General features: G+C 37.1%; 1 protein-coding gene across 22 annotated transcripts in view; it reads left to right on the forward strand.

Annotated features, from left to right (window-relative positions):
• DTNA (dystrobrevin alpha) overlaps nt 1-14,148 on the forward strand; it is a 431,975-nt gene that overhangs the window by 146,218 nt on the left and 271,609 nt on the right. The window lies entirely within an intron of this gene.

Consider the following 14,148-nt stretch of genomic DNA (forward strand, 5'->3'; position numbering starts at 1 on the left):
AAGAAGGAAGTTGAGGATGATGCCAGGTTCTGGCTTAAGCAACATGATGGAAGAAGGTGTCATTCATGCATTTGTGATGATAGCACATGTGAGAAGTACTTACACGGGAAGAATGAGTACAATGACTTTGTGCATTTTTAGTTGGAAGTGTCTGGGATTGCCATGTGGCGATGCCTAGTAGTTAGATAAATGTGAGAAAATGTCTGGTGTAGAGATGCTGATTTCAATTCACTTGAGTATAAATCTATAAAAACTTTGCGTCATGCGAGGAGATGTATATCAAGAGGAAAAAGAAATGCAGAGGAAGAATCCTATAAACAGTGATTTGAGTTAAGGAAGAGAAAATAACATCTCCAAGAGACACCAAGAATTCACCAGAATAGCATCACCAAAATGTTGGCGTAGGAAACTCCAATTTTCCTCTCTTAGTACTTTTCACTCATCACTCTTGCCTGGATTGACTTGTGTCTAAGTAAGGTACTTAAAGAGTTCATAGTTGTGGAAATTTGTTTTAGTGTTATCTCAGTCCCTAAATTGAAGCACAGTGGTTGTTAATCCCTCTTATGTTCTTTTTATTCTGTGTAGGCTATGGGAGCCTGAGAGCATTTTAAATAATAGTAGGTTTTTAGCTTAACCACTCACTCCTGACCAAGAGATAAAACAGGGTGGTGGTAAGGTAGCACAGTGGTTATGCAAAAAAAAAAAAAAATTCCCATACCCTGAGGGTCCAAAGCCCGAGGCCCAATTCACTGCTCTGACAGCAGTCAGAACGAAGCCAGGCAGCAGCACTCCTTGGCCTTGTGAGTTTCTACCAAAAAAAAAAAAAAAAAAAAAAAAAAAAAATATATATATATATATATATATATATATATATATATATATATATATATATATATATATCCTGTTTGTACTCTCTGGGTTCTGAGGCAATGATTCAACTTGTCTCCCAATGTCAGGAGAACAATGTGGAAAGGCTCCCACTATACAGCCCCACTTCCAGACTACCTGCAGGGGGATCACTTCATAAGTGGTGAAGCAGGTCTGCAGGTGTCTGTCTATCTTTCTCTCCCCTTCTCTGTTTTCCCCTCCTCTCTCCATTTCTCTCTGTCCTATCCTACAATGATGACATCAATAACTACAACAATAAAACAACAAGGGCAACAAAAGGAAATAAATAAAAGGTATAATTTTAAAAAGTCAGTGAATTTAAATAAATATATATGCATATATATATGTATCTTCTAAAGTTTAGAAGGTACTGTAGTTGGTAGAATGTCTACTTTACTATGCTTGAAACCCTAGGTTTGTACCTTAGAACCCTGGAAGTGTAATGAATATCACCAGGGCAACCTCTTTAAAAAATTTTTTAAAAAATATATTTATTTATTTATTTATTCCATTTTGTTGCTCTTGTTTTTTATTGCTGTAGTAATTATTGTGGTTGTTATTGATGTTGTTGTTGTTGGATAGGGCCAAGACAAATGAAGAGAAGAGAGGGAGACAGAGAGGGAGAGAGAAAGATAGACAGCTGCAGACATGCTTCACTGCTTGTGAAGTGACTCCCCTCCAGGTGGAAAGCCGGGGGCTCAAACCCGGATCCTTATGCCGGTCCTTGCACTTTGTGCCATGTGCGTTTAACTTGCTGTGCTACTGCCTGACTCCCTGGAACCTCTTTAATGATGGAGTGTTGCATGGTGTCTTTCTCTTCCTCCCTTCCTCCCTTCCTCTTTCTAAATATAGAATAAAAAATCAGACTGATTATCATGGGGAGATGAGCAATTGCATTGTAAACCATTAACTCCTCAGTAGGTAATTTAGAAAAAAAAAATAGATGGGGCTAGATGATAGCACACCTGGTTGAGCGCACATGTTATAATGTGCAAGGACCTAGGTTTAAACCCCCGGTCCCCATATGCAGAAGGAAAACTTCACAAGTGGTGAAGCAGAACTTTAGGTGTCTCTGTCTCTTTTCCTCTCTATTGCCCTGTTCCCTTTCGATTTCTAGTTGTCTCTAACCAAGAAATAAATAAAGATAATTTTAAAAAATTAAAAGAAAAGAAATAGGCTGGAGAGACAGTTCAAGGCTATTGCATCTATGTAAAGTCTGGAGTTCATTTCCCCAGGACTGCATTAATTATTGTTTTTATGTAGCTATTAAAATACCACTTCTAAGTTGAATAGACACAAACATTTTTGAACAATTATATAGAAAATTTTATGGAAATTGGTAATTTGAAGAGTCAGAAAAGAAAGAGTTGATAAAGTTCTAGAACAGACTCAAGGGAGATTCATACAATAGATATTTGTGAACAATAAGGTTTACTTCTTGTAAACCAAGATGTATGCCATTACATTGTTTGGCCTATGATCTTTTCTGTTGAAATGTAATTATACTAAAAAACAAACAAAAAAAAAAAACTGTGAGAGACTGTATTGCCTTAAGGACTGTTTCATGAAAATACTGTCAAAAACAGATATTTAGTGCTTATTTCAGAAGCTGTTGTTTCTTTATTAAGGGAAGGTAGGTAGACAGCATGCTGGCCTTTGATAAAGAAAATTTTCCTGCTCTCACTTCTACAAATAACCACAGAATGTTTAAAATAAGATGTCTTAAAGATAATTATGGATATAACAATACACATTCACACATTCAGCAGAAAACATTTTTAGAAAGAGCTAAATTATGTTGAAACTGGCACTGCATTTTTAATAAAGAAATCAGAATTGGCCTACAAAAACTTTGTAGCTCACTCATGTTTTCAACTCATGTATTTTGGTATTAAAAAGAAAGAAAGAAAGAAAGAAAGAAAGAAAGAAAGAAAGAAAGAAAGAAAGAAAGAAAGAAAGAAAGGAGGAGGAGAAAAGAAATTGAACAGTTATCAGTAACTACTCAGGTTTGATTTAAGTATTTCACATATGTATTTTAACTCCATGTACCAGCGCTTGGCTCATCCAGTGGACTGCCCACTTTACTATGTATGAGGATCTAGGTCCTAGCCCCCAGGCTCTAATTGGAATCATTATACAAAAATGAAAACATCTGGATGGCAGAATAGTGCTAGTACCTTTGTTTTTTTCTATCTCTCATTCAATATCTATAATAAAAAAGTGTATGCCAGCATCAGTAGGATCATTTAGGTAAAAGGTCCCAACAAAATTCTTGGTAACAAAATACATTTTTAAAACTAAGTATAATAAAAATAGACACCTACGCCAGTGAAAAAGAATTGAGAGCTCAGAAGTCTTCCCCCACACCTAAAGTCAACTAAATTTTTTGACACGGGTTCCCAAAATATTCAAATGAAAAGGAAAAGCCTACTCAACAAATGGCATTGGGAAATTGGGTAGAAACATGGAGAAGAATGAAACTGGACCACTTAATTTTATCATGTACAAATTTTAATTTCAGATAGATCAAAGATTTAGAAGCAAGACTTTAAACTGTCAAATACTTAGAGGGAAACATAGGCAGAACTATCTTCCACACAAACATTTGGAATATCTTCACTGATTCAAATACAACTGCAAGGAAAACCAAAGCAAAAATAGACCCACAGAACTATATCAAACTGAAAAGCTTCTGCAAGGCAAGGGGAATCACTACCATTACAAACAGACCCACAACAGAGTGAGACAAGATCCTTATATGGCATATATCAGGCAGAGGACTGGAAATCAAAATACACAAAGAACTCACCAAACTTACAATAAAAAGACAAACAACCCTACTGAAAAGTGGATGTTAGAGAGGTGAGGTGAACTATGGGCTGAATCTTCTCCAAAGAGGAGATTCAAAGGGTCAACAAACATATGAAAAAAATGCTCAGTGTTACTGATAATCAGAGAGCTGCAAAAACAACGACATACTTGATACATGTGAATTTGTCACACAGTAGAAAAGACAGTAACACCAACTGTTGGAGAGGCTGTGAGGAGAAGGGAACTCCCCTACATTGCTGGTGGGAATGTAAATTGGTCCAGCCTCTAAGGAAAATAGTCTGGAGATTCATCAGAACTTTAGAAATGGACCTACCATATGACTTAGCAATCCCTGTTTTAGAGATTTAACCAGGGAAAATGGGAACACTTATCCAAAAAGACCTACACCCACCAATGTTCATAGCAGCATAGTAATAGTCCAAACTTAGAAGCCACCTAAAAACCCAACAACAGATGAATGGCTTAAGAAAGTTGTGGTACATATGCACAATGGAGTACTGTGTAGCTGTTAAAAGTAACAAGGTCATGCCCTTTGCAAATTGTGGTCAGAACTTGTAGACATTATGTTCAGTGAGAAAAGCCAGAAAGTGAAAAAAAAAAAAGCAATACTGAACGATTTCACATATAAATGCGACTTCTGGGTCCAGGAGGTAAACTCAGTCGTATTACACGTGCTGAAACTCCTGGTACCATGCACTCACTCACTCACACATGCATGTGCACATGAAAGGTTATCAGATGTGTTTGTACATTCAGGTGTATGGTGGGATTCTCACAGGCCAGATAACATTTACACAATATATGCTGCAACTAAGCAACCTGATAACCCTACTAATATAGAGACAAAGATAGAAAATACAGAATTTGCAGTTCGAAGAAGTTTTATCCCTACCACATATGCCAGAATGATTTTCTGGTTATCTCTAAATAAATAAATAACAAAGAAATTATTTTTGTGAAAAAATGGAGACTTCACAGGGTGGGGGAAAGATAGCATAATGGTTATACAAACAAACTCTCATGCCTGAAACTCCAAAGTCCCAGGTTCAATCCTCTGTACTACTGTAAGCCAGGGCTGAGCAATGAGTACTTTGGTGAAAGAAAAAAAAAAAAAAGAGAGAAAGAAAGAAAGAAAGAAAGAAAGAGAGAGAGAGAAAGAAAGAAATGGTACCTCATAATGACCCTGGGTCCATATTCCCAGAGGGTTAAAGAATAGGAAAGCTCTAAGGGGAGGGGATGGGATACGGAGTTCTGGTGGTGGGAATTGTGTGGAGTTGTACCCCTCTTCTCCTATGGTTTTGCCAGTGTTTCCTTTTTATAAATAAAAATTTTAAAAAAAGAAAAAGAAAAAGCGGCAAACAAAAATCTTTTCATTAGGCAGAATCTGAGTCTCAAGTAAGAACAGACACACTGACTTTACAGGAATTTCATTTTTTTGTAAGTTGTAATAAGCGTTAGAAACAAATCAAAGGGAACTCTATTCATATGCTTACTTCATTGCAGATTCCTTGAAGTTGGAGTTTTAGATAGTTTTCATGGTGATGATAGTGCCTTTTCTAGCAAAAGATATATTGCATTTTTTCTTTCTTTCTCTATTTCCCTCCCTCCTTTCCTTCCTTTTCATTTTTCTTTCTTCCTTTCTTTCTCTCCATCTGAGGGTACAAGGAATGACCTCTCTTTCTCTTTTTTTTTCAATATGTAGTTTTGACAAATTAATCGTAGACAGTCAAGGATGTAATTATACTGAGAACTTTCTAGATTAAACCCAGCAACCACAATTAGTACAGACAGAAGAAAATAAAAAAGTAAGGCAGGACTTTTAGAACAATGAATGAATTAATTTAACACTTATAAGCACCTGTTGTGTGGCCGGCAGTGAGTGGGCTGTGTTCTCATCATGGGCTGGATGAAAGACTAAATGTAGACAAATGACTAAGGAATAAAGCACATGCACATGAATAAGGAGGCATTATGAATAGAAAAAAAAAAAAAGCAGCCACATCACTGAATGTAGCATCAGTGTTGTTTTCTGAAAGCTGCATTTTTTAAAGCCATAATTCTTCCAAATATGTTGAAAATTGTCCCCTAAAGCTATTTTAACTTTACACAGACACAGCATTTTTAAACAAGGAACATGCTCATATTTTCAGCACATGCTCTTATGTTGGGGGTGGGGGGGATGTGGCAGATGTTTTTTGCCAGGCACAGGGAATTCATATGAACTGAATTTTAATTAAAAACTACACATAGGCCTGGTGAAAAGTTTTTCATTCAATAAATTCATAAAATCTCAGACTTTTAAAAAAGAATGTATCATATTTATATTAAAAGGACAAAAAAAATAAGCTAATCAGTTCTTGATTGTTTATGTTACATTGGAAAAAATTGTTTTATTTTTGTCACTTACTGATATATTACTTTTAATAAATGGTTTTATTATCATTTTGCTAGATGCAGGCTAGAAGGTGGTATAGTTGTAGAGCACAGGACTTTTAAACCTGAAGTCTTCAGTTCAGTCCCTGACATTACATGCCAGAGTGATACTCGGTTCTCTCTCTTAATCTTATTCATAAATAAATCATTTTCAAGTCCAGCCTCCACCTCATTGAAGGAAGCTTGGATACCGTGGTCTCTTTCACTTTCTTCCCCTGTCTCTATCATAAATAAGTAAATAAATAAATAAATCTTTTCAATTAATTTATTTTAAAATATTATTTCCACTAGTGATTTAATAGTGGTTTACAAGTTTATGAGATTGTAGGGATATAAGTCCACACCACACCCACCACTAAAGTTCAGTACTCACCCCACCACCACTATAGTTCTCATAAAGTCTTAAAGACAGTAATAAAAATCTTTAAATAAAATTTTTATTTCTCCCTTGAAGGGAAGAGAGAGGAATATAAAAGACACAGATACATTAATTTATTAGGATAGTAAAAGCAAGAAATTGACAATGATGTAATATCTCATTCTGAGACCAGCATAACATTGATTTATAAATGAGTCTATAAAGAATTCCTCTTATGTTCAACATCTATTTTTGCTTTTTAATTTTTTTTTCAGAGCACTGCTTATCTCTGACTTATAGTGGTGCTGGGGATTGAACTTGTGACCTTTGGTGCCTTGGGCATGGAATTATTTTGCATAATCATTATGCTATGACCCAAGCCATATATTTTTGCGTTTCTGTTGTAGCAATTACCACTGAAATAATCATGGCCTGACAACTGATTGATTTATATTTAAATTCAGACTTTAGCAATATTTTGAATAAAGGAATCAGAAGCATCAAAGTGAATTTTTTCTCTTATGCCAAATATCAATATAATTTTTCAAGTATAATCATTTTTCAACTGTGGAAATGTTTCTCAACAAGAGGACTACAGGGGAAGCCAGTATATAAAGCGAAATTAAAATTTAATGGGGACTGAATTAGTAGCTATTGTTAATTCTTTTTTTTTTTTTAAGAAAGTATTAATTAACAAAACCATGGGGTAGGAGGGGTACAATTCCACACAATTCCCACCACCCAATCTCCATATCCCACCCCCTCCCCTTAGCTTTCCCATTCTCTATCCCTATGGGAACATGGACCCAGGGTCATTGTGGGTTGCAGAAGGTGGAAGGTCTGGCTTCTGTAATTGCTTCCCCGCTGAACATGGGCGTTGACTGGTCCATACTCCCAGTCTGCCTCTCTCTTTCCCATGTAGGGTGGGTCTCTGGGGAAGCGGAGCTCCAGGACACATTGGTGGGGTCTTCAGTCTAGGGAAGCCTGGCCGGCATCCTGATGACATCTGGAACCTGGTGACTGAAAAGAGAGTTAACATACGAAGCCAAACAAATTGTTGAGCAATCATGGACCCAAAGGTTGGAGTAGTGGAGAGGAAGTGTTAGGGGGGTACTCACTGCAAACTCTAGTGTACTTCTGCTTTCAGTTATATATTTTGCACTAGTTTACGGATACGTGTGAACATATGCTCTCTCTCACAGAAACTGGTGTATATCTAGGTTTTGGGACTTTGTTAGAAAGTGAACCACCTGAGATGGAATTAGAGTATACTATGAAAAGAAAGGTCTCACCTGAGTAATGAAGCTGAATGGTTGTCATTCCACACATGAAGTCTCTGGACACAGTCTGAAGTGAAGCATGTTGAGGTGGTGTTTATGTACACTCCTAGTAAAATGTAGTCATATAAATCACTAGTTAATTAATACGAGAGGGGGAAAATTAATTGTATGTCTTGAAGTTTTTCAAAACACAAGCTGAATCTTTTCAATATATAGGCTGTGTAATTGATATGCAGACTCTCTCAAAAGCCTAGACCAAGTAGATAAGAAGCAACCAATAGCACAGCTATATACAAGATACTGGGTACTGTACAGCAAACCCTAACAAAAGGACTTTTCAAAGTTAACCCAATTACCAAATAGTGTGATGATAACATTAACTATCGATTGTCTTTTTGAACCCTAAGACAGCAGGAACCTCACATCTCCACTATAGAGCCTCTACTTCCCCCAGTCCTGGAACCATTGGATAGGGCCTACTTTCCCATATGCCTCTCCCAGTCCATATCAAATAATATTGCATCTGTCGATCACAACCTAAACAACACAACGATGGCCACCTCAACATGCTTCACTTCAGACTGTGTCCAGAGACTTCACGCGTTAATTCTTTTTGTAAACAGTACTCTCTTAGGTACTCTGCAAGATAAAAAGATGAATTAGACAGAACTACAGCTCAGCCAGAGATCACAATATGCAATGGGAAACAGCTGTGATAAATGCCTTAATAGCTGAATAAACAGCATCTAAGCTGAAAATACTTCAGGGAGTGGTAAAGTTAATTCCAATCGGGAAACTCTTTAAATGATCAACCACACCAAGAGGAATATTAAGTCAACATGGAACAATAGTATAAGGTTTGTGATATTGTTCTTTCCTTCAAGGAACTTATTTCCTTAGGGAGATAAGACTTACATGTAAAATAGAGGACTCTATACATAGAGAAAATATTATAAAGCTATGTAGAAAAGATACCTAAACAGAAAGCAAAAAGTCTGGGAGTTCAGTGCACAAAAATTTAATATCATCTCAGAGATTAAATACTTGAGAGAATATGGACCATGAGTTAGTCTGGAAAATGTTGGGATTATTTACAGAAGCTACAAAGAGAAAACCCGAAAACATGAAATGAATGGAGACAGGGCTTATTACAACCTGTTCCATGACCATAGCTCCTTCTTAACTTTTTTTAAATTTTAATTTTCAAGATTTATTTTTTTTATTTGTGTGAGAGAGGAAGTTGTGGGGAACCTCAGTGCCCTGCTCAGATCTGGCTTGTGGTGGTTCCAGGGATTCGATCCGGGAGCTCAGGGTCTTAAGTATGAAAGTCTGGTGCACAATCATAGTGCTAGCTCCTTGACCACAAATGTTACAGGTCTTTGAGGAACACTGAAAGGACAAATTGTTTGTGCAAAGCAAAGGTAGGATAGGGTTGGACTATGAATGCCAAGACAAGAAAGCCAAACTTGATCTAATAGGAGCAGGAATCCCTTCTAGTTTGTCTAGTAGTCTAATGCCATGTGGAAGCAGCTATAAAGACACTGGAAGGATTTGTCTGGCAGTTATGGCATTTCTGAAAAAATGGTTTTATGTAATGTTCCTCTAAACAGTTTGGAATCTGCAAAGCACTAGGCAGATATAAAATGTTTATTATTACCTTAGACACTTGCGAGAACTAAGGAGTGTGTATACAACACTAACTTCTAGAAAGTGTTCTGCAGAATCTTGTAACAGACTTGAAGGAAATCATTCAGACGGCCTGCTCTGCCATAAAGGAGTAGATGAAAAACAGATAGAATGGATTAGCATTTGTTAAAACAATATGAGAAAAAGAGAAGTGGAAATGCTCCATGAGAAGCAAGAGTGAGGGGGACGGGCAATAGCACACCAGGTTTAAACACACATACTAGGAAGCACAAGGATCCCGGTTCGAAACCCTGGCGCCCCACCTGTAGGGGGTTGCTTCACAAGCAGTGAAGCAGGCCTGCAAGTGTCTTTTTCCTCTCTATCTTCCCCTTCTCTCTCTCAATTTCTCTCTGTCTAATCCAATAAAATGGGGAAAATGCCCTCCAGGTGCAGTGAATTAGCAGTGCCTGCACTGAGTCCCAGTGAAAATCCTAGAGGCAACAACAAAAAAAAAAAGATCAAGATAGATGTCAAAAATGATCTACTGAAAATGTTTTAGGAACTACCAGAAGATGCCCTGCATTTAAGAATGATAAAGTGTTTGGTAGTTTCTGGTCTAACATCCAGGTCCTTGATCCATTTGGAATTGACTTTTTTGTTTCTGGTGAGATAAAGTGGTTCAGTTTCATACTTCTGCATATTTCAACCCCCAGTTTTCCCAACACCATTTATTGAAGAGAGCCTCCTTTCTCTATTTAATACTTTGGGCTACCTTACAAAAAATTAGATGACCATAGGTGTAGGGGTTTCGTTCTGGGCTTTCAATTCTGTTCCACTGGTTTATGTACCTATTTTTGTTCCTCTATCAGGCTGATTATGATGACCTAATAGTATAGTTTGAGATCTAGGAATGTGATGCCTCCATTTCTGTCTCTTTTCCTCAAGATTGTTTTAGTGAGTCTAGGTGTTTTCTGTTTCCAGATAAATGATTGTAACTTTTGTTCTATTCTCTTAAAGAAACTTGGTGGGACTTTGGTGGGTATCACATTGAATTTGTATATGGCTCTGGGTAGAATATTCATTTTGATATTAATTTTTTCAATCCATGAGCATAGGATAGCTTTCTATTTCTTGGTATCATTTTCTATTTCTTTGAATAGCATCTCCTAGTTTTCAGTATACAAGTCTTTCAGTTCTTTGGTCAGGTTTATTCTTAGATATTTTATTGATTTTTCTGTAACAGTGAATGGTAGTGATTTCTGGATATCTTCTTCTTCGGCCTTAGTGTTTGCATAAAGAAATACCACTGATTTTTGTAGATTGATTTTGTAGCCTGACACCTTGCTATATTGCCTCATGATTTCCAGTAGGTTTCTGCTGGATTCTTTAGGTTTCTCTGTGTATACTATCACATCATCTGCAAACAGTGAGAGTTTGACTCTTCCTTTCCAATATGAGAAAGTTTGTGTGTGTGTGTGTATTATTTTTTTAAAAAGAAATATCTTTAAGAATTCTATATTTGCTATCTTAACTTTAATAATTGAGAAGAAATAAAGTTAATAGCTTGCTAGCAACCAGTAGAGCTTTCACTATAGGCAGCAATCAACAAGGACCTTATGAAGGGAAAATCAGGATAAATCAGTTCAATTTCTACCCAGGACACAGAAACAGATTGTAATGATAGGGATGTTATCACATAGTTAATTTTTCATAAGAATTTAGTGACTTCTCTACTTGACAGCCTTTTTAATAAGCTACATAGATATTATCTTGCATGCGGGCATGGCTGATGAGACTTTCTACCTGTGAAATATTTATTGATTAAATAAATGCCAGCATTAGTATGGTCCTATTTTTTCTGTAGGTGAAAGCACCATGGTCGAATATCCATGTCATTTCCCTTTGAGTGGATTCACTTTATCTTAGAGTTAAATTATCAGTGCAGCTCATTCCTTTCCAATTGAATCACAAGAAACATGCTGTTGTCAGGACGTGAGCCAGGCAAGTAGTACCAGGGTCCATCATTGTGAGGAGAAAAGAATCTCCATGAATCCTGCTTAGGCAAAAGTCTAGAAGCACGGACAGTCAAAAAGACCTAACAACTCACTCAAAATATTTGCCACACTAAGAACACTAATTATTTGACTAATGTAAGCTCTCTTTTGTTACTCAGTCACAAGAAACATCCCAATTCACCCTTGATATCAAGAATATTTGTATGGGAACATTTCATATTTGGGCAGCAATAATCATACCAAGTAGAACCTGGACAAGCTGTTTCTCTCTTTCTCTCTCTCTCTCTCTCTCATACACACACACACACACACACACACACACACACACACACACATACAATACTAAAATTGCCACAACTTTCTTCAAAAGTGGGATGTCTTTTTCCCAGCTCCTCACAGGTTCATTCACAATGCATTCTTCCTGAGTCCCTATTGGTTCCCACAGCATCTTTTTATTTATTTGTTTGTTTATTTTATTTTGCCTCCATGGTTATTGCTGTGGCTTGGTGTCTGCTCCATGACTCCATTGCTCCTATTTTTGTCCCTTTTGTTGCCCTTGTTGTTTTATCGTTGTTGTGGTTATTATTGTTGTTGCTGACGTCATTGTTGTTGGACAGGACAGAGAGAAATGGACAGAGGAGAGGGGAAGAGAGAGATAGATACCTGCAGACCTGCTTCACCACCTGTGAGGTGATCCCGGGCAGGTGGGGAGCTGGGGGCTCGAACCAGGATCCTTAGGCAGGATCCTTGAGCTTTACTCCGTGTGCACTTGACACCATGTGCACTACCACCTGACCTCCTCCACAGCATCTTTTTAACTAGTGCCCACATATCTACATATCTATATCTGTCTGTCTGTCTATCTATCTATCTATCTATCTATCTACCTATCTATCTATCTTCAGAAAGGTAGACATACCAGTATGCCTTAGAGAGCATAAAGATACATTTGCATCTGAAAAGCTTCTTCAAGATCTACAAATGAAATGACCTTGGTCCAGCTGCCTATATGATGTCATCTTCTTTGTCCTTTAAGTCACTGGAGCATGGTGCACCACTTCAGTGTCCTGAATCTAGGAAAGGAGCACATGGTATTTGGTCTGTACCAATGCAGCAGTGCTTATTGAGAATTCTATGGAAGACCTAGGCCCTACCCTCTTTTGTATATGTACTCAACTTCAGGAAAATACAAAAGGTTTCCTGTTATGAGTGACTTTTTAATACTGCTAATATTTCTTTTAACATTTATTGCACTTAGGAATTTATTGGTGTGTATTCTATCTGACAAATCCCATTTAAAATAAAATGTAATTCTAATCATTTAAGAATAAGGAAGTGTTCTGCATCTCATTACACACTTAGGTATTTTGTTAGGTCATTTCTCTGCAATGAGTAGCAGGTATATACAATTGTTATGTACTCTTTTACTGTATTCATCATTGGTAAACCATCTCATTTCAATAGGAGGATAATTTTTAAAACATAGAAAACAGCATTGTGCTGAATGAATTCTGAAGTATTTTTAGTTGTTTTGGTAAAGGATTCACAGATTGCTATCTTTGATGGTCTTGAGCCATAAAGATTTTTAGAGATGACAAGCTATTTCATAAAGAAATATAGCTATCAGGTTAGGGATTCATTTATGGACAAAGGCTCATTTCCCTTAGGCTCTGCCTACACAATGTTCAAATTTCATTATGTTGTTTGAGGATCCCCCTCCCCCATTTATCCAAATAAATCTTTCTTGGTGTCTTTTCAAAGAACTGCTTATCAGAGCTTTTCAGTAACCTACTAGCATTTCAAAATTGCATGTTCCCTGGATAACAATTTTATTTGCTGGAGTTATAAAGCTTTGGAGTTCCTAAAGATGTAACAAATGCAGAAAAATAACTCTATGAAGTATAATTAGCTACTTTGGATTCTCCCAGTCAATGACTTTTCTTCTTAGTTGAACATGTTTGTCAGGTACTAAGTTTGAATGTTCAAACTAGTTGTTATAATCCTGCATCCACAATCTAAGCTGGATAATTCAATTTTGAATTGTGGTGAAAATAGTAAACATGGATTACATGTACTGAATGTTTATTATTACCTAGTAATTTTTCTGTTTGATGTGTATTTATCTTTTGATAGTTTAAGGAATAGATAGTGTTTGAGTTCAAATCTAGCTCCATCATTTACTAGCTGCGACCACTGACACATTGTTTGAAGTTTTCTGTGCTCTGGTACTTTGAGGGTAACAAGAGTACTGACCTCACAGCTATGGTGGAAAGGCCTAGAGGACTAACACACCATGTACAGGAGTGTCACAGTCATAGTATGTTGTTTTAGTCGGGCTATGTTGTTTTCGCCGGGCTGGCTTCACGGGCGGGTAACAGATGACCAGGGACTCATGGTTGAGCTGTAGGCAGTATCTCTTTATTCATGCAGGACACAGCACAATCTAAACCGAGCTAAGCTAAACTCAAGGTACCCTAAAACTCACAATGCTGTCTTTATATATACTTGCCAAGTAGGGTGGAAACAGGATGTGACATAGAGAGGGTGGAGAGAAAAGTGACTGGTGAAAATCAGAGTGTGACAAGGAGGGGGCAAAGCAGGCGAGAATCCTATCACTGAACCACCAATGCCCTGGAGGGAGGGTGGTGCTTGTTAACAGTGGTTATGTAAATAGAATGCAGTGGTTATGTAAATAGAATAGTGTTAAGCAGGGGGG

The sequence above is a fragment of the Erinaceus europaeus genome, chromosome 15, assembly GCF_950295315.1.
Source record: "Erinaceus europaeus chromosome 15, mEriEur2.1, whole genome shotgun sequence".
NCBI lineage: Eukaryota > Metazoa > Chordata > Mammalia > Eulipotyphla > Erinaceidae > Erinaceus > Erinaceus europaeus.